This window comes from Microtus pennsylvanicus, chromosome 6 (genome assembly GCF_037038515.1).
Source record: "Microtus pennsylvanicus isolate mMicPen1 chromosome 6, mMicPen1.hap1, whole genome shotgun sequence".
NCBI lineage: Eukaryota > Metazoa > Chordata > Mammalia > Rodentia > Cricetidae > Microtus > Microtus pennsylvanicus.
In genome coordinates this window covers 77,695,122-77,714,986 of record NC_134584.1, presented here as the reverse complement: position 1 = coordinate 77,714,986, position 19,865 = coordinate 77,695,122, and the positions used below count along the sequence as shown (strand labels likewise).

Genomic DNA, 19,865 nt, shown 5'->3' with positions numbered 1-19,865 from the left:
TGAAAACATTAAGGAGTAACAAAGACCAGAATGAAAAATTATCAGCAGAGATCTCACTAGAAATAGCTGTTAAAATGTTTCTTTAGTGGTAAGTTGGGAACAGAAAGAAGCTACATTGAAGAGTAGGAGCAAAATAAACTGATCCCCAGGAGGGTGAAAGATCATGATATATGTTAGGAAATGAAGTTGGGAGGAGAGATGGGGTAGATTGAGGCACCCAAGCAGTGTAGGATTTGAACCTATGCTTCATAAAAGCAACTCATGATCCTAAAGTCATGTTGAGGCATAACTAGATATTTCTTTAAAAAATAAAACTGGGCCGGGCGATGGTGGCGCACGCCTTTAATCCTAGCACTCAGGAGGCAGAGGCAGGCAGATCTCTGTGAGTTTGAGACCAGCCTGGTCTACAGAGCTAGTTCCAGGACAGGTTCCAAATCCACAGAGAAACCCTGTCTTGAAAAACCAAAGTAATAATAATAATAATAATAATAATAAAATAAAACTGGAAACAGAGAACCAATGGAGAAAATAACAGCATAGATGCATGTGGAGACTAGCCGAGAATTAGCCCTAGTACCAGACCTATGCTAGGGCAGTGAGGTGAGATGTGTGATAATGGTGCACCAGAGTGTATTCTTGGGATATTAGTCCTCTCTGATTTGCCTCGATAAAGTGGTCTTTAGTAGTTGAGAGCAGCGGAAAACATACAAACAACAATGAAAACAAACAAACCCTGTATAGTATACTCCATTATTGAATTTTCTTTGATAATTAATATATCAAAATCTCAGAAAAACACTATAGTAATCTATTTATTGTTTTTATTCTCAATTTTGCTGACTAAGAACACTCCCATCTTAGTTACTTTTTTATTGCTGTGGCAAACTACCATGACCAAGTCAACTTGTAGAAGAAAGCATTTAATTGAGTTTGTGGTTTCAGAAGCTTTTAGTCCATGAGCGCCATATCATATTGGAGAGCATGGCAGCAGGCAGACAGGAATGTCATTGGAACAGTAGCTGAGAGCTTATAACTTGATCCATAAACATGGGGTAGAAGGAGCAAGAGACGTTGGAAATGGTGCTGGGCTTTTGAAATCGAAAGCTCACTTCCAGTGACATGATTAGTCCACTAGGGCCACACCTCCCAATCTTTCCTAAACAGTTCCACCAATGGGGGACCAAATATTCAACCTTATGAGCTTATGGAGCCATCATCCTCTTTCAAACCACCGCTCCTCACCTTCTTTCTCATATATTGTGCCTGTCAGTCCGTGAAACTATTGTTTCTTTAAATATATGTCAGTAAATTCAGATCAGAGGACTGTAAGATGAAAAAACAGGTTTTCTTAAATTAACAGAATAGAGTGGAGACATGAATATGTAAAGGTTTTTAAACTAGAAAACTGAGCAGATATCACTGAGTTGAGAAGAGGATTCAGAGGATTCTGTAATCAGTTTCTGTTGCTACAGAATACCTGAGTTGTGTGTGTGTGTGTGTGTGTGTGTGTTTGTATATGTATGTATCTCACACAGTTATGGAAGCTTCACAAACAGAAATATTATGTTTAATCAAGGCCTTAGCACGGCTTCCTAGGTAGTAATTTGTATGCTGCATAATTTGGAAGGAATAAAAGCTATGTCCTCACATGGTATGGGACTTTTGAGGAGTGGCAAAGTCTTAAGAGCTTCATCCTCTACCATTTGAACTTGAGATCTGTGATTTTGGAGGGACACAAACATTCAAACCATTTTAGGGGCAATTTAGATAATAGGAGGTGGGGAAAGAAATGAAGGAAGCTTAAAGTATTGCAATTTTAGATCTATCAAATAGACATTCATATTGAGGTAGCCATTATGAAGTTGGGAAAAGAAATATGGAAATTAAGAGAGGAGTAGATGAAGACTGAATATTAAAATCTCTCTCAATGTGAATCATTAAGGTACTGAAATTGTGTGATTCATGCATTTTTTCAGAAACATCCACTTATTTATCACTTAAGGGATAAGGAGACAAAAGCTATACTAGTTCCAGTCTAGAAGTTCATACTTGATGCATATGCTCTTTGCTGAAGTAGGGTATGTAGAACATAAGAATATAGTATGGATGATACTATAAATAGAAGGAAGCTCTGCTGCTTTAAATTCATAGGAGAAATCACAACAGATCAGGCAGTCGGGCATGTATTCCCTAGAACTTTAAAGTGGTAAATTTTGAAAAATAGATGTTTGTTAATATAAGAAAGAAGAAATACCCTATCTGGTCAGTGGGCTTCATGTGTACCTTGTGATGCTAGATGACATGAGAATGAGCATGCATCTTCAAGGAAACTGGAATCTGATTGCCAGGCCTCCTTAGCCTTATTCCCCAGGGAAAGGTGAGTGCGCTATCCGCCCATTCTGCAGCCTCACGATACAGGACAATCATGGGCCATAGGAGTCAAGTCAAAGCAGAAACTCAGTTTATTACTGTGAGTGTCAGCTTACACTTACATAGGTTAAGTGACATCGTACCTCCAGCCAATGAGAGACAGCCAAGCCCTCTCTCTGGCTGGAGGGGCATCTACCTACATTTTGCTATCTCTCATCCTCACTTGGTATCTTTGAGAGTATCCTTCCAACTTGGGCCAGGCTTTTCTCTGTCCTACAGGCCTCAAAGTATAAGCCCTGAGATAATTTTGGGTCAACACCCCCTTTTTGTTTTATATCCCACCCTTACCCCTGCCACCAAGCCAGAATAGCCCACTGGGAAGAGGGTACAGGTCAGGGCCACCCCTATCTGGAGTTTCCACCTGAATACCCTCAAATTAAGAGTTCATCTGTGGGGTGAGATGTATCGAGCCTATCATAATGTACTCGAGGGGCCATGAGTTGTACTCATTGTATCTGTTTTTGGAAAGCTAGTTTCAGCCTTTGGAGAATGCATGGGTCAAAAAAGACAAATCAATAAACAAATAGCCATTGGCCCAATTAGGGAAGAGATGACTGTGGTAAGCTACGGGGACCAATTAAACCAGGTCTCATAGGGGGTCCTTGAATTAAATGAGTCAATATCTTTTCTTAACTCATCTAGGATTCTTGTAACTATGCTGGAATGATCTGCATAGAGGCAGCATTCTTCCCAAGTGCCCTGCAAATTCCTCCTTGTTTCATAAACAGCAAGACCAAGCTTCTTCTATTTTGTAAGGTTACCATTGCTAAGGAATCCAAAGACTTTTGTAAATAACGTAATGCAATCTCTGTCTTTTCTAAGGACGCTGTCAATTGTGAGTGAATTATTCCCATTTCTTGTTGTAAAATCACCAGGAATGAGGTGCCCAGGGCAGTCCTGGCCACCCCTAGTCCCATCAATGTGTTGACGGCCCGGGGCCGTTAGGGGCTCTCTCTTATACCTTGGAGTCAGGAATTCTTTCTGCATGTGGTAAAGCACATGAGGGAAAATTAATGTAAGCAGGCAAGTGTCATTATGATGAATGACCAATGGGTCAGACAGGCAGGGAGTAACCCCCATCTCTTGGCAGATCCAAAATTACCCATGATCTTTGTGTACCCTCCATGAAGTTATAGACCCATTATTCACATCTCAAGGGAGGTTAAAAGAGGGTGTCTGGTGTACAAGACAGAAGTTCCATTCGACATCTGCCAAAGGGGGATAGTAAATCCTAACATCTCCATTCCAGGGTTTTACTATCTACAAATATCAGCTTTATCTAGTATTTCATAAGAACCATTTACCCCAAAGGCTTCAAACTAGGGGGTTAGTAGCTGTAAGCAAAGCCAACAGGCTTCAGTGGCTTCAGGGTGGGTAAGGTTTAAAGCCATAAAGGCCATCTTAATGGTCTGCATTAAATAATCTCTAGGTAGCTTTGTGAAGGATGGTGGAGGGTGGTGGTATGTAAAGTCGAGGTATATACAGGCAATGTCCCCCATGGGCTTTAGCTTGAAAGTAGACCCCAGCATCCAAGGAGGGTCCTTAGGAAGTATCTCCATTAGAAGCATAAGTATAAGGCCATGATTGTATCCCTTTTGGTATAGCCTTAATCCCCACTTCTTTCCAGATAATAAGGATAAGTCCCTTCCCCCCCCCCCCCGATCTGTAAAGTTTAATATCAGAGGGTTACATCTAAATTGAGTGCATCTCCCATATAGGGGGTCCTGGGATGGGGGACCTGAAACATCCTCGAGATCATTATATCTCCATGTTGTTTTATCCAGTGTCCAGACCAGTCTTCTCATATCCCCAGAAAGAACAATAGTAATCAGGAGTCCCCCACACACATTTTCTAATAGCAGGGACAGTCCAGTTGCTTCCTGGGCATACATAAAAAGGTGTCTGCAGGAGGGCATGTCTCCTAAGGACACGAGTACACCCAAGCTCGTTAGGGTAAGATGCCTGGGGTAGGGTGCACCTCTGAGAGCCTCCACATTCAGGTCTCCAGTCTTCCATGTCCCAGCTCCTTTGCACCAAGTTGCAGAGGTCAAACATCCAGTCAGGCCACCACATCAGAGTGTTGTCATCTGAGAAGTCTGGTTTAGGATCCCTCCAATGCCAGAGTTCGACAAGATCCACATCACCCTCTTCTTGGTTGGGGCTTGTTGCATGGACCTTGATCCCTGTGAGAAGAGTTAACATGATTACCACCGGGAGAGCCATCTGAAATAGATAAACAGGCAACACTTTCCTCAAGGGTCAGTCTCCCTTGGGAAGTGGTGATTTTTCTTTTCTTGTGTTTGAATTTAAGGGTTGTGTACCATAATCTTTTTCTTTCTTTATTGGTCATCTTGGTCTTCCCCATTGTCCTGAGGGGAGGCGAAGAATTTTAAGTTATAAGCGGGTTGCCATATAGGCGTTTCCCCTCTGTTTGGAAAACATATTCATATCCTCAGCCCTGTGTCAAAGAAGGATCTGGGTCCCTCCATTGGTTAGTGAGAGGATCCTTCTACCTAACCCCAATGTTTCTGGAATCTATTTTGTTGATCTGATTTTTGAAAATTTAAAATATTGATAGTTAATAATGCCTTTTGCAATTGTAGATGGGGGAGACTTTTCTCCCTTTTTGTTTTATAAGAACCTCTTTGACATATTGGTGATGTCTTTCAACAATCGCTTGACCATGAGGATTGTATGGAATCCCGGTGGTATGGGATATATTCCATCTCTGGAAGAATTCTTTTAATGTTTTGCTTATAAAACAAGGGCCATTGTCAATCTTGACCTGTTGTAGTAATCCCAATGCAGCAAAACATTGTAAGAACTGGCTTTTGGCATGGGTTGCCTTTTCCCCTTAGTGGGCAGTAGCCCAGCATGCCTTAGTGTAGCTAGAGGAGCTAGGCTCATTGGGGTTTCTGTCTGCCTGGTTCCCACAGCCATTTAGCCCCAAAGAAAATCATACAGAGATCTCCATAAGTTATAAAACTGATTGGCCCATTAGCTCAGGCTACTTATTAGCTCTTGTAGCTTATATTAACCCATTGTTCTTATCTATGTTAGCCACATGGCTCTGTTGTAAATGGAGTGCAGGCCACTTCCCACCACCTGTGGGAGAATAGTCCATTCATATCTTTCGTCAGGTTGAAAGGAGTTAACTGTATGAATGGAAAAGGCAAACTTCACAATCCTCCTCACTGGGGCTCAGATAAAAAATAGAAAACCCATTTGCAAATCAACCTTTAAACTAGATGGGAGGGGATTGCTTGGGACCCCTTGTGGCAGCAAGGACAGGGAGATGGAGGGGCTCCCTTCCGCACCTGGGTCTTATTGCTCTTTTGTGGGCAATCCTTCTTAAAATGCCCCAGTTGGCCACATAGGAAACATTTCCCAGGTGTTTGCTTTTGTTGTTCAGCTGCCAGGGCTTGAGTAATAGAAGAGGCTAGAGTTTGGATCTGGGCCTGAAGGGCCGCCACAAGAGTCTGGTTGGTATGTGACTGGGTCCCGACATTCTGTGATGCCACAACCCATTGACTCATGGACCCTTCCCTAAGGCCAGCACAAGCCATCCTAGTATCTTGGTTCATATCCTCCCAGACTAGGGGGGGAGCAATTTCCTCTCAAGGCTGGTCTGCACATGGGCAATAAAGTCTGGAAGTGGCTCCCACAGTCTTTTCGTTGTACCAGCTATAGGTGATTCAATGGGTCCCTCATCTAGCTTGGCCCAGGCCTCCAGGTCTGCTTGTCTAACTTGGTCCTGATAAAGAGCCGCAGTTGTGGCTTGTTGGAGCCCAGTGGAACACCCTTCCCCATACCAGTTAGCATTGGATAAGTGATGGGAATTGGGGAGTTGGCCACTCTATTGAACTCTGCCCTAGTATGTCATGTCTCCAAAAAAACAAAAACAAAAACAAAAAACATCCATTTAACATATTGGGATCCCCCCAAGGGTGGCCTTAGCCAGATCATACCAGTCCTTGGGGACACAAGGATGATAGGCTATGTCCTGAAAGAGAGTCATGGGCCAAGGGGAGGTGGGACCATCCTCGACCACTGCCTTCCTCAATTCTTTAATCTTCCCAAGGATATCAGCCTAGGAGGCAGTTAGGGCCACAGGCAACATTGACCAGGAAGACTTGGGGTCTGTAAACCTTAGCCCTATAGGTCTTGGCATAATTAGGGTTTGGATCCCCAGGAGGCTCCACATCACATTCCTCTGTGTGAAAGTCCCAACTTTGCAGTTTCTCCAGGAGGCTGGTGTATTCATTTCCTCCAGGCATGGATGGAACCCCATTATTTGTCCTAGTCCCCTCTCCTATTTTATCATTTCCAGGGTGGCTGGGGATGTAAGGAGGCAGCCGCTCCTTGTCACAGGCAATATCTACTTTCCTTTTGTCTTTGCCCCTGCCTTCCATATTCCTTTCCTCGGGACTGCTCTTCAGTAAATTGCACCCATTTTTGTTCTTCCCTGTAATCTGACTCCTTTTTTCCCATTCTTTTGGTTAATTGGTTACTTTTGGATTCTTCAGACCTCCCCCAATCTTTGACCGTTTCCTGCTCCATGCCTGTCTCCTCCTTTGCCCTTCTATCCATTTGGTTATTTTGGGATTCTTTAGATCTCTCCTGGTCTCTGGCCTTTTCCTAACCTCTATTGGAGGAGGCAGAGCAGCAGGGTGAAAACATGCCTTAAGGACCGCAATAGTGGGATAGAATCCCAATGGTGGGGGTATATCAAAGTGTTTTTCCCTTTCTCTGGCCAGAGTCTTCACATGCTTCCACGTGTCCCATGAGAAAAGATTCCCAGTGGGTACCCAGGGGGCCAGGGTAATTTTATCCTCCCATGCATGGATTGCATGGTAGTCTGACAATTCCAGGATTTGGGAGAGTAGCATATATGGGTCATTTTTTTTGTGTGAAGTAATCATTGTGGGGTCCCACTCACCTTGACCGACTGCTTAGCCCTGGGACTGGTTGAGCCTCACTTTCTGGCACCTGTTGCCAGGCATTCTTAGCCTTATTCCCCAGTCAAAGGTGAGTGCACCATCCACCTGTTCTACAGCCCCACAACGCAGGACAATCAGGCACGATAGGGAGTCAAGTCAAAGCAGGAACTCAGTTTATTACTGTGAGCATCAGCTTGTATAGATTAAATAACATTATGTGACACAGGGGTACCTCCAGCCAATGAGAGATAGCCAAGTCCTCCCTCTGGTTGAAGGGGCATCTACCTAGTTTTGAAACTATCCTTCTGACTTGAGCCAGGCTATTTTCTGTCCTACTGGCCTTGAGGTACAGGCCCTGAGATAATTTTGGCCCAACATCTGATGATTAGGGAATCCTAGAAATGACACTAGATGATAATGAACATTGAACTTTAACTGCAAAGTAAATTAATAATCCAAATACTTTCAATAAAAACTGAAGTTGGAATGTTTACAGGCATCAGAGAAAGGGATGTTTTGCATTTTATAGACCAGGGAGGTGAATTTGGAGTTGATGGGGGAATGTTTTCTTCTTTCTTCTAGAGCAGAGGGATAGCAATGATATTCCACAAGCTTCTCACATGGTTAAGCAACCATATTCCTTATAGAATGGTTAACTTATGAAAGACTCTTACATTAACTCTCATTGTGCTTATTTTCTCTTCTTTGGTCCTATTTCCGAAGACCACTGCATTAAAATGTTGATTTAAAATTATCTGAAGGACAGAATTTGTCAGTGTTTGTTGAGAGATGAGATGTGGGTATGTGAGGGAAACAGACATTCAAGGATGAACTTTTGCTCTTGTCGTGGGGAACTTCCAATGCATAGTCCACAAGGCCGTAGGTACAAGTTGTGTTGTAGAGCTGAGACTGGGCTCCACTACTCAGCATTTGGATTGGTTGTCATTTTCTGTAATGATTTCTTGATGTAAAGAGAAGTTTCCTTGATGAGGAGTGAGAATAATACTTATTTGATGGTGTGAGGACACTTATTTAGAATGTAGTCAGGGATTGTGCTGATTATGATTATTCATCAAGTGGTACTCATAGGTTCTTCAAGATTATGACTTCACTAGTCCTGAGATGGGTTTGACCAGGTCTTAAGACCAATCAGAGAGTTGCTGGTTACTGCCACATTGTGTGTGCCACTGTTGCACTCTTAGAGTTCTTGTGCCATGCTGGTTGCTGTTGTGGTTCTCAAGAGTATTATAGATGGACAGGACTGCTAGTTGCCTTCCTCTTTCACACGTTTTCATGGCGTCTTTTAGTACCATGAAATTAGTCTTCAGATTTTCAGGTCAGGTCTAGCTTTGGCTAGGTCCTCTGGGCCCTGTGTGGGCATGTAGGTTTTAATGGGCAGAAACCAACTTAGGATTTTGATATGGTTGGTACAAGGAGGCATTTAGATATCCAAATCATGATGTTGAGGAGTTTTTTTTCCCCTTAGGTGTGAATTCATAGGATTGAGTCTGTTAATGTATTTCCTACTTTGCCTCTGTTGCTGAGATAAAGCACTCTGTATATTTGACTTACATTTCTAGATCACAGTTCATCTCCGGGGGCAGTCAGGTCAGGAACCTCAGCAGAATCAGTGAGGGCTGTTGGCTAGCTTCTCACAAGCATATGCTTCTTTAGGTTTCTTGTGCATCCCAGAAAATGGCATCACTCACATGAACTGGGTCCTCCTACATCAATAAGAAAGTGAAAACAACCCCTCAGACAGATCCACAGACCACTTGAGAAAGGCAATATTCAATCGAGACTTTATTTTTGTAGGTGATTCTACTGTATCAAGCTGACAGTTAAACTAGGCCAGGTATAAACCAATATTGCCCAACAGAAACAAGAGCCAGGAGTCAATACTGAAAATATTCTTGGAGTCACTTAAAATATTTAAAACAAGTTAAAAATATTTTAATAATATTCTTTATGTATCTATAATAATATCTCAGTAGTTAATACAGAAATTATTGAGGTACTTTACTATTTTTCACGTTAGGTGCCATCCATATAAGAAAATTATAGAAATTCAATTCCTAGTGCAACAGTTAAAATTAGGACCTTTGATGAGAAATTAGGCAATGTGCAGCTCAAGCTTATAATGGAAACAATAGCAGTAATAACAGACCTTGAGATTGTGTGTTCCATCTCTTGCTCATTCATTTTCCTTTGCCCTTTTGCCTTTCTGCCATGACATGCTACAGCAAGAAGTCCCCACTAGATTCCAGCCCTTTAATCTCATTCTTAGCATATAGAGCTGAAAAAAATCCCTGTGCATAATAAATTACCCAGTTGTGATGGCTAGTGCTCCCTGTCTACTTGACAGGATCTTAATCACACTGGTAAGATGTTATCAAGATCAAGTGGCTTTACCTGGGACCAATTTATTCAATCTGATTAACTGGGTAGTATTTCACTATTTACTGGGATTGAATCTGGAATACATAGAAAGTAGGAACTTAACTAAGCACACAAGCCATTCCAGTCTCCTCTTGACTTGGCTTTCCCAGTGTGATTGTTCTTATTTACCCTACAATCTGAGCCAAAATAAATTCTTCTGTCCTCACATTGGTTTTATTGCCAGGGTATTTTCACAGCACCAAGAAAATTAACTAAGATACCAATTGTAAAGACTCATTATAGCAGCACAGAATGGACTATGAAAATTTTCAAAAAATATTTTCTTTACAACCTTCACATTTGACTAGTCACATTTTGTGTGGTCAATATCTAAATTTAGTGTTCATTTACCAAATGACAAAAATATATAGGATATTCCTCTCATAGACTTTGAGAGGGTCATTTAGGGAATAAACAAAGGTGGAAGGAATCTAAGGACCAAACCCCAGGGATTCTAGCATCAAGAGAATCAGAAGAGTTGTTGCAAAGGAGTAGGAAAGAGCAGCTGTGAGGGAATTGGGAGGGCATGAAGAATGTTATTCATGAATCTACAAAGGAAGAAAATGCCTCAGAGGGTCCAGAATAGATGACCAAGAGTCCTAGGAGACAGACAAGAGCTTGGGTATTGATATAGGTAGATAGGCAGGTTAGAGTAAATGAATTTCAAAATGAGTTCTTCCCTTGAAGATAACATAGGATCAGAAGTAACAGAGTTTAGAGAGACGAGGAGGGGGTCAGTCTGGCAGAGGCATAGTATGGTAGAGTATGGAAATGAACTGATAAGGCTAAGTTTTATTTTGATAGGAAAGAGACAAGATATGAAAGTTTCTACAAGGAGACTAACTTTATAGAGCCCCAGAGCATGAGGGATGAATGGGAAGAATAAGCTGGAGCTGCTGGAGAGCTGTGCCATTAAATTAGAGTTAGGAATGGAGGTCAGGGACATGGTGGAGGATACAGTGAAAGCCAAATTACCTGATGACAAGTCCTAAGATCTTTAGGGCATAGTGGAGAGTTTATGGCAGTGGGAGGAAGGAGGACAGACTGTGGTTCTGTGGAGATGGAGGTAAAATGTTAAGAGTAACAAAAATAGTTGTGAGTGTCTGGTAGGGAGAAGATGAGGAACTCGTGACAGCAATGATATCCTTGGGAAGACATTTCTCTCTGGCAGTTCATTTGTACACATGAGATTAGGAGTGGGGCATGTGAGGAGGGAGTCAAGTATTTGTCAGAGTCTAAACAGTGATACCCCAGGGCATCTCATTACAGGCTCTGTGGACGTCAGAGCATTTGACTCAGAGCCTTTGTATATGTACTGCCAGGTAGCACTGATCATAGGACTGATGTGTGAGTCAAAATTGTGGTTCCTTTGTCAAGGCTCTTATCTCAAAAATCATACATTAGGTCTGTACCTTGCATCCATTTCTTAAATGTATTTCTAATCTTCATTTCAGGGTGACTGGAAATGTAATCTAAAATATCAGTAGCATTAATTTCAGAGCTTGATTAAAGTTTGTGAGATTAAAAAGAGAAAATCTGTTTTAGTACTTGTACTCTACTCAGGCTGACAAATTTTGTTGCATTTTCTTCTGAAAATGGAGTATCTATGTGCGAACATGCTAAACATTTCCTTGAATTTGATCCAAAGATATCAACTTTTTAAAATGCTGTGACAATTATCGTATCAAATAGTTATAGCAAATATGTTCTTTATACTTGACTTTTTTCTTAATAGAGCAAAATAAGGAAAAATATGAACTGAAGTTCTCTTTAAGCTTATAGATTCTAAGTACTGATTAACCAATTCCAATTATGATTTTTCCAACAACTTATGACTGCATTATTTTAGAATTTTGAATGATAGATTATCAAATTAATGAGTGTTAGAAACTGGAGATAGCATGAAGAAATCCATTTTGTAGTACATATTAAATACTACTTTTATAGTCAGCATGAAGCATATAGTGTATATGTATTCATGCTCTTCTTTGGGAATAAAGATATATAACTTTACTTTTGGGTTAAATTTAAGACAGAATAACTGAACTTTGTGACATTTAATGATATTTATGAACAGAACACATGCATCTAGGGTTAATACTTGTCTTTAAGTAGTTTGAATGGAGATGGTTTATGTGTGTGTGTGTGAATGAGAGAGAGAGGAGGGTGGGGGAGAGAATTCTGTTTTGGGGTGCATATGTGAAGGTAGCTGCAAATGTGTAAACCTGTGTGAGCATGTACGTATTCTTTGGTTACCAAGTCATAAATGATTTCCTTTACACATGCAATGAAGGCATATATACCTTAATAACATTTTCCTTCAGTTGTTATTAAGTGCTGCATTTGTAGAAAGCAATAGCGAACTCTCTAAGGAAAAAAATGGCTTTGTTTTGTGCTTATTTCTGTGGCTACAGTTACAACAACTTTTCAGTGTTTTGATCAATGATGTTTATAAAATATCTCATTCCCTACTTTAATGACTTCTAGAACACATGTGATGGTAGCAAAGTGTTAAAACTGTTTTTAATATTTATTTCTACAAAATTATTTGGAAGGATTTAAGTCTGGGATCCATGACAATTTCTAAGAAAATAGAAACAAGGATATCCTTTCAGTGAGGTGGAAAATTATATTGAATTTAGCATCACAACATAATTTGATTTTTGAAGCTTTCAAATTCGGAACTACCTCTCTTTGCATAGAGGCAGTTCCTTGTTGCCGACTTCCTAATGAAGAGGTGAACTCTGGGTACCCTTGGGAGATGCTCACACAAAGAACTGTGACTCTGCTTTTAATTCTCAGTTTGGTTTCTTGTTTCTTCTCATTTTTCTTTGTGGAACTTTCCTCCTTCTTTCCTTCAGTCTGTCCTTCCTTCCATCTTTCCTTCTTTCTTTTTCTCCTTCCTTTCCCTTCCTTCCTTCTTTCCTTCCTTCCTTCCTTCCTTCCTTCCTTCCTTCCTTCCTTCCTTCCTTCCTTCCTTTTTCTTTTTTCTTACTTTGAGTTAGAAAGAACCTGCAAAGAATTCTTAGAACTAGTAACTGGATGAAATCACATAGCTTCACGACATCTGGATCACAAGGCCTGCATCTCTATGCCCTTCCTCTCTTCACACTGTATTTTTGAAACAGATGGGTACAGGATGAGGATGCTAATAAAACAGGTTTATTGCCTTTTCTGTAATAGGATTTCTTATGTGAAAACTTTTGATATAGTTACAGGATCTTAAATATAGACATTATTATAAGGAGTTAGAAAAAAATCTATTAATTTTTTAACCTTCTTTCTTCTAGTAATTCTAATTTTATTAGCCTAGAAAATCCCAGAATAAAGTGCTTGCAAGTTGTCTGATTACACTTGTTCCATGTTTTTCACAGGTTGGGAAGAGTTAAGAACTTTCTCTAGTGTTTTACAAGGAGTTAATGTCACTCATGCTGTGACCTTTTTTATATAAGAGTAATTAATATCAGCTCTTCTGAAAAAGTAAAATGGTAATTTCTTAGATATGGTTTCTTATTTGTAGTGACAGTCTTCTTTGGTGAAGGATACTGGCCTCTCTGGCTCCTTGGTTTTGGGATGATAGCCTCCAGAGTTTGGAGAGTCTAAGTTTCTACTGTTTATGTCACTGAGCTACTAGCAAACTCGGTATAACAGTCATAGAGTACTAGTACAGTAGAGTTTCAAAAGTAAACTTCAGTTTTAGATTTACTTTTTAAACATATTTTCCTTGTCAGGGTGATTGTAGAACTATGACCAATGGGCCAATGATTTCAACCTTTACTTCCCAATCATGTTTTGTGCCACAGCTATATTAAGTGCCTTGTTGGGGTTATGAGGGATGTAGAATTTTAGGATAGCAGAAATGACCTTCTATTTTCCTCAAAAGTATAGACAGTAAAGGGGGGCTTGAAAGGAGGTAGCAAACAAGATTATAATAAATAATATCATCCCTTAAGCCCCTGAGTTTGGAACCAGTTGAATTGAGAGCATGGAGCTTGTCCTGGCACTAGCTCTTGTAGACCAGGCTGGCCTCGAACTCACAGAGATCCGCCTGTCTCTGCCTCCCGAGTTCTGGGATTAAAGGCGTGCGCCACCACCGCCTGGCTTCTCCTTTTTTTATAGGAAGAGGTTGTATAAATTCCTAATTAAAAGGCCATCATACAAAAAGTAACTACTTATAGGCACTGGAGATTTGTCTATGATTGCAGGTTACATATATTTTAGGGAGTTTAGAAAAAGAGTATCCATAAACTGGTTGTTAAGGTCATTAAATCTTTTAGTGAATGACAGAAAAATTTCCTCGAGGCAATGCTGGGTACTTTGGTAGGGTCAAAGAACGCATGCCATCAAGCACTTCTCTCAGTGACTTATATGTAGTCGAGAACCCATAACCATCCTGTCCTACTTGGTGGAATTTTTCAGCCACACCATTAACATTTATATTTCTTTAACCTCTCATGCGCAAATCTCATTAAATGCTAATTGGTAAATCATGAAATGTTAACTTTTAATATTTGAAGCTGAATTTTTTAGGATTTTAGTTGTCTGTATAGAAAAATACTTTAGTGAGGATTTTGTATGTTTAAATATAAGCAGGGCTAAATTAATTGATTTTTCTCTTTTATTCATTTTTAAAGTTAGCATAGTACATTAGCCAAATATCAAAATAATAGATCCCATTATAGTGATGGAGGAAGGTCATTGGTTAAATAAAAAGAAACTGCTTGGTCCCCATTAGTTAGAAGATAGGTGGGAGGAGTAAACAGAACAGAACGGTGGGAGGAAGAGGAAGTGAGCTCAGACTCGACAGCTCTCCTCTCCGGAGCAAATGCCTCAGGGAGAGACATGCGATGAAGCAAGCCGCCAGGTCAGACATGCTGAATCTTTCCCGGTAAGACCGGTGCTCAGAGATTATTAGAAATGGGCTAAATTAATATGTGAGAATTAGCCTAGAAGAGGCTAGATAGAAATAGGCCAAAGCAGTGTTTAAATGAATACAGTTTGTGTGTAATTATTTCGGGGCATAAGCTAGCCGGGCAGGCGGCTGGGGTGTTGGGGATGCAGCCCTGCCGCTCCCTATTACTACATTTTAGCATTTCCATAAATTGGTGTCATATAGTGTTCTGTTTCTACTAATTTTGGTATAGGATTGTAAGACACATTTGAAAACCAAAACATGTTTCTTTCATTCCCTCTTCTCTGCAGTGCAAAGTAATTAAACTTTCTCCCTCCCAGTTAATTTTAACAGCACGGCCAGACGTTGGGTCCTCATAGTAAGGTAAAGTTCTGACCACTAAGACACCTTATAACAGAGCCTGCAGACAAGGGTGGCTTTGGGGCAATGTGTTGAATGAGACACACAACCTTAAGCAAGCCATCTTCTTGTGAGATAAGGGATCAAATAGTTTAGCACCTATAGTGTTAAATTGGAGTGTTCTTGAAATTATAAGAATATAAGACTTAGCTTCTAATTTTGTAATTTAGGAGACATTCGGTAGAAAATAGTGCTGATATTAAAAAGTTAATTGTTTTTTGTTAGTTATCATTATTATTGACAAATCTTGGCCAGCCAGTATGTATATACACTTCCTGCTTCTTTATCCTGATGAGGTTGCTTATTTATACCCTGTTACACTTAGTTTATAACAAACTATACTAGAATAAGTTACTTTTTTTCAGGCTAAATATACCTTAAAATGAAAAGAAAAACCCTTCCTGGTAGTGCTGTACAGCAGAAGGTTGACGGAGCAAGCAGCAGACATTCTGCTTGGAAAGTAGCTTCATATGCTGTCCATCAACCATCGTCTTAGACAAATGGCTGAGGAAGGTGCTCAGTGCCATTTGGGAGCAGTGCCAGGATTCTTCCACAAGTTTAGTTTGCTTCCACTGATCCTGCATTTCCTGCTACGAAGTCATCCTTTTGGGCCCAGGGACCTTACTTATCTTGTTTGCATTCATACTCCAATGGCCAATTAGCAGAATTGTAGTCTCACTGAGAAGCTAATATTCTAGACATTATTAAAGGTAGTCTGTTATTAATATGTTTACCAGTGTAACAGAATGCCTTAAAATCAACTTAAAACAGAAAAGACTTACAGTTCGTAGTTTTAACCCATGGTGGCTGTTTCAGGGGTTAACCCCATGGTGGCTGTTTCAGGGGTTAACCCATGGTGGCTGTTTCGGGAGTTAATACATGGTGGCCGTTTTAGAGGTTTAACCCATGACCATTTCAGGTGTTATACATATGGTTTCAGAGGTTAACCCATGATGCTTGGTTCCCTTATGTTGTGGGACTTGTGGTTAGTCAGGGACGTGTGGAAGAAGAATTCATGAGACAGCAATGCTCTCTGCAAGGCTGTCAAAACACATGGGGATAGGAAGAACCTGGACAAAAATATCCCTGACCAAGACCTCAGTATACTGCAATCCTCCAACTGGAAGCTTCTTTCTAAAGCTCCATCACCTTCCCGTGGTCCTTTCTGATTTTGACTCTATAAATGGATTGAAGCATTGACTGGACAAGAGCTCACATAGTCTAATTATGTTCCATACCCTCATGTGCACATCAAACATGTGCGTTACTGATCCTTCAGGCAATTCATAATTGAATCAAAATGACAATAATTATATTATATAATTAATAATTATATCAGAGAGAGGATGAGATTCCCGAGTTTCATGTTAGACTGTGTATGACAGTTACTACACAGACTAAAGAGAAACATTCTGACCACTGTTTGGTATAAAACAGCTGTCGTCTGATCTATTCAGCACTGAAGATAGGTATTTGTTTCTCTGCCCTTTGTGGATGCTTCCAACATGATTCTATCACAGCATGTTTTTTTTTTTTTGGCATTTCTTCTGAATACCAAGAAACTGGAATCCAAGGATGTATTAGTGCCTGAAGTCTGTAATGTGCTACATTGGTCTTCCCTTGTCTGAGCTGGCATGGTTCTGAAGCTTCCTCAGAATCAGACTTTGAAGCAGCCAGTGCTCTTAATGAATCAAAACTTTTTGTGGGTATTTTGTCAACTTTTTCAGAAGCCCAATGAATGTTTTGACTTTATTTAGTGATGACAGGTCTGAAAAATCTCTTACATAGTGACTGTTTCAAACACATTTTTTTTTATTGCCACACATTTGATAGGCACCCATGAGTATTCTAATGTGACCAAGTTAATGGAAGAGTCTAACAACTTTTGTGGTTTACAGCCATACTTTACTATTATATATTTAAGTACTGTCTAAAGATAGAGTGAAATATTTGGTTAATAAGCTTGTACATTATTGACCTTTACTTTTGTGTTTCTCTATGAAAGTCTGAAAACACACTGATCAAATTTGAAAATGATTTCATGTGTTTTATAAAACTGAAAAATCCTTCCACTTTTTACTTAGACACCAGTTAATAGAAACTAAGGCTGACCAGCTGAAAAATAGTTAGTTGATATTGAGCACCTGTTAATTATCTAGTAGTACATCAAGCCACATGTCACAGTTAGCTGTAGTAGTCAACTCTATCCACCTGGGAAGAGGGTACCTCAACTGAAGAAATGCCTCCATCAGATGGCCTTTGGGCAAGTCCATGGGGAAGTTTTCTTGACTGTTAGTGAACCCAGCCCATTGTGGTTAGTAGGACCCCTGAGCAGGCAGCCCTCACCTGTATAAGAAAGGTAGCCCTATCAGAGCAGGGGAGTGGGGCGGAGCTGTGGGGCAGAGCAGAGTGGAACGCGGGGCGGAGCTGTGGAGCAGAGCAGCAGAGCGGTGCTGCAGAGCAAGCCCCTTCCTTCTGTCCTTTTGCCTTGGTTTCCCTTGAGCATGGACTGTCACTTGTGAGCTGATATAATCCCTCCTCCCTAAGTATTTATGGTTATGATACTTATAATTTCAACAGAAACTAAACTAGGACACCATGTGCTACTCAAATCTTGCAAAATATACATACTACTAGTTTTTCTTTGTAGATAAGAACGATGATAAGTTTCCTGACCATCAGAGAAATGTCTCACTCATAGTAAGCACAGAACCAGGGTTTGAGGTCTTCCTGTCTTTAAGGCAATCTGTGCCCCACCCTTGCCAACGGGACTGAGAACTTCAGGGTTCTCAGGCTGATAGTCTTCTTCATGCTTTGGGAGTGGGGATGTGGCAAGGAGCTCTTTTCCTAAACTGTTGGGATGTAAGAACTGACTTTTATTCTACCTTAGTTTGCTCCAGAAAACTGAGCTACTGCTCACTGCTTGGAGTCTATTTTATTTTTCTTAAGGAAGACAAGCTTTCAGAAGAGATGTGGCATTGAAAGCGACATCATTCTTAGGTAACATGATAGCTATGCATGCAGTCCCCTGTGTGCTACAGCACTTGAACTTTCCTGGTTCTTCTAATAGTGCTCCCAAGGGGCAGAATCATTTTCAGTAGGTCCTCACAGAAGTGGCCTGTGGGTCCGGAGAAAGCACGACAGGAGTGCTGATGTCTGGGAAGATGCCATTGTGGTAGTGAGTGTTGGACTGTGCTGCCACTCCCTCTTTAGGACACACACACACACACACACACACACACACACACACACACACACACAGAGAGAGAGAGAGAGAGAGAGAGAGAGAGAGAGAGAGAGATGAATTTCAAAAATATTATCAGAAAAGATATAAAAATGTTTGTCTCTGTGGTGGGGGGTTGTATGTTATGGTTCTATGGATTGGAGAGATCAAGAAGTCCCAGGAAACTCACTTTATAATAAAAGTGGAAGAGAGAGCTAGTATTTCACAGCTGCTTTAAAGGGTAGAGTATTAGCTTTGGGATAAATTCTGACATTTTGTTTTTCTCCTTTATTGTGAAAATGATGGCTTTTTTTCGTTTTGTCCTGAGAGTCTTCTATCAGCCAAGTGTTTATTCACGGGAGCATAGACTGTTTCCTTGAATGGGAGGAGCAGCAGGGATGTGGCAGAGATAGATTTTCTGAAAAGGAGGTGAGGGTGCAGTTTCCTTGCTAGCCAAACAGCAACAACCTGCCCTAAATGGCCATAAAGGTGCTTCCATGTTTCTGGTCAGGGTCTGAGATGAAACTGTCTGAGTTGCTAGAATTTAGGAAAGAGACTCTTTAAAATTCTAGGATTCACTACAAGACCTTGGGTTTCTATTGCCCAGGGCATTTCTTGCCTGATCTTTAACTTTCAAAAATTTTAAACTTGTTTAAAGGCAAAAAAGGGAGGACAGGGTCTGGAATGCAGGTTTGTTTAGGTCTGCTAAGGTTGACTTTATTTGTGAGACTAACTACATTTAGATAGTTTTAGGACTTTCACAATAGAATCAAGTGAGCAACTTTTCTAGTCATTTATTTTCTTTAGAAATGTAATAATCTAGATCATTAGACTGTGATCAATTTTCTAAAATAAACTCTCAAATTATTGATTTTGATCAATTATAATAATTTTATTTGTAGCAGCAATAAGAAATTGTACATTTTGTGGCTTGCCATTGATTTTTTTTAAAATAGTGAGTGAATTTCAGACATTACTTATTTTTGCACTTGTAGTCATGAAATAAACATGAATTTTAGGACAAACAAGAAGGTTTCTTCTGTAGCAGTAGAGGAGGGGAAGTAGAAATAAGCCACAGAACGTGAGTATTCAGACCAGGGTGGCATTCAATACATGCATGATAACTGACATCTAATGAACTGGGTGGCCCTATATAAAGTCTTTGTACCTGCTTGGAAGGAACCTAGCCCTTAAGGACCAAATTTCAAATGTTAAGGTCAATTTTTCTTCTTGTATAATTCTGGCCAAATCACTCAATATATTAGATGCTCAGTTTTTATAATGTAATACCTTTTTTAATATTGCTACAAAGATCAAAGAAATCTGTCTAAAAACACAGTTGAATAATAAAATACTGGACAAGTTACTGATGACTCCTCAGGGACTCCTGAGCACTGTGCAGAAAAGCCTGTGGGTCTTCTACCAAGGAACACTGTTGTGATAAGAGAATTGTCTTAGAAATATACATGAGCTTTGTGAGCTCCTTTCTTTGTTATCTCTGCCCAGTAGGTGGAGAATCTAA

General features: G+C 40.3%; 1 protein-coding gene across 1 annotated transcript in view; it reads left to right on the top strand.

Moving 5' to 3' along the window:
- Nucleotides 1-19,865, top strand: part of Iqcm (IQ motif containing M) — a 370,694-nt gene that overhangs the window by 9,434 nt on the left and 341,395 nt on the right. The window lies entirely within an intron of this gene.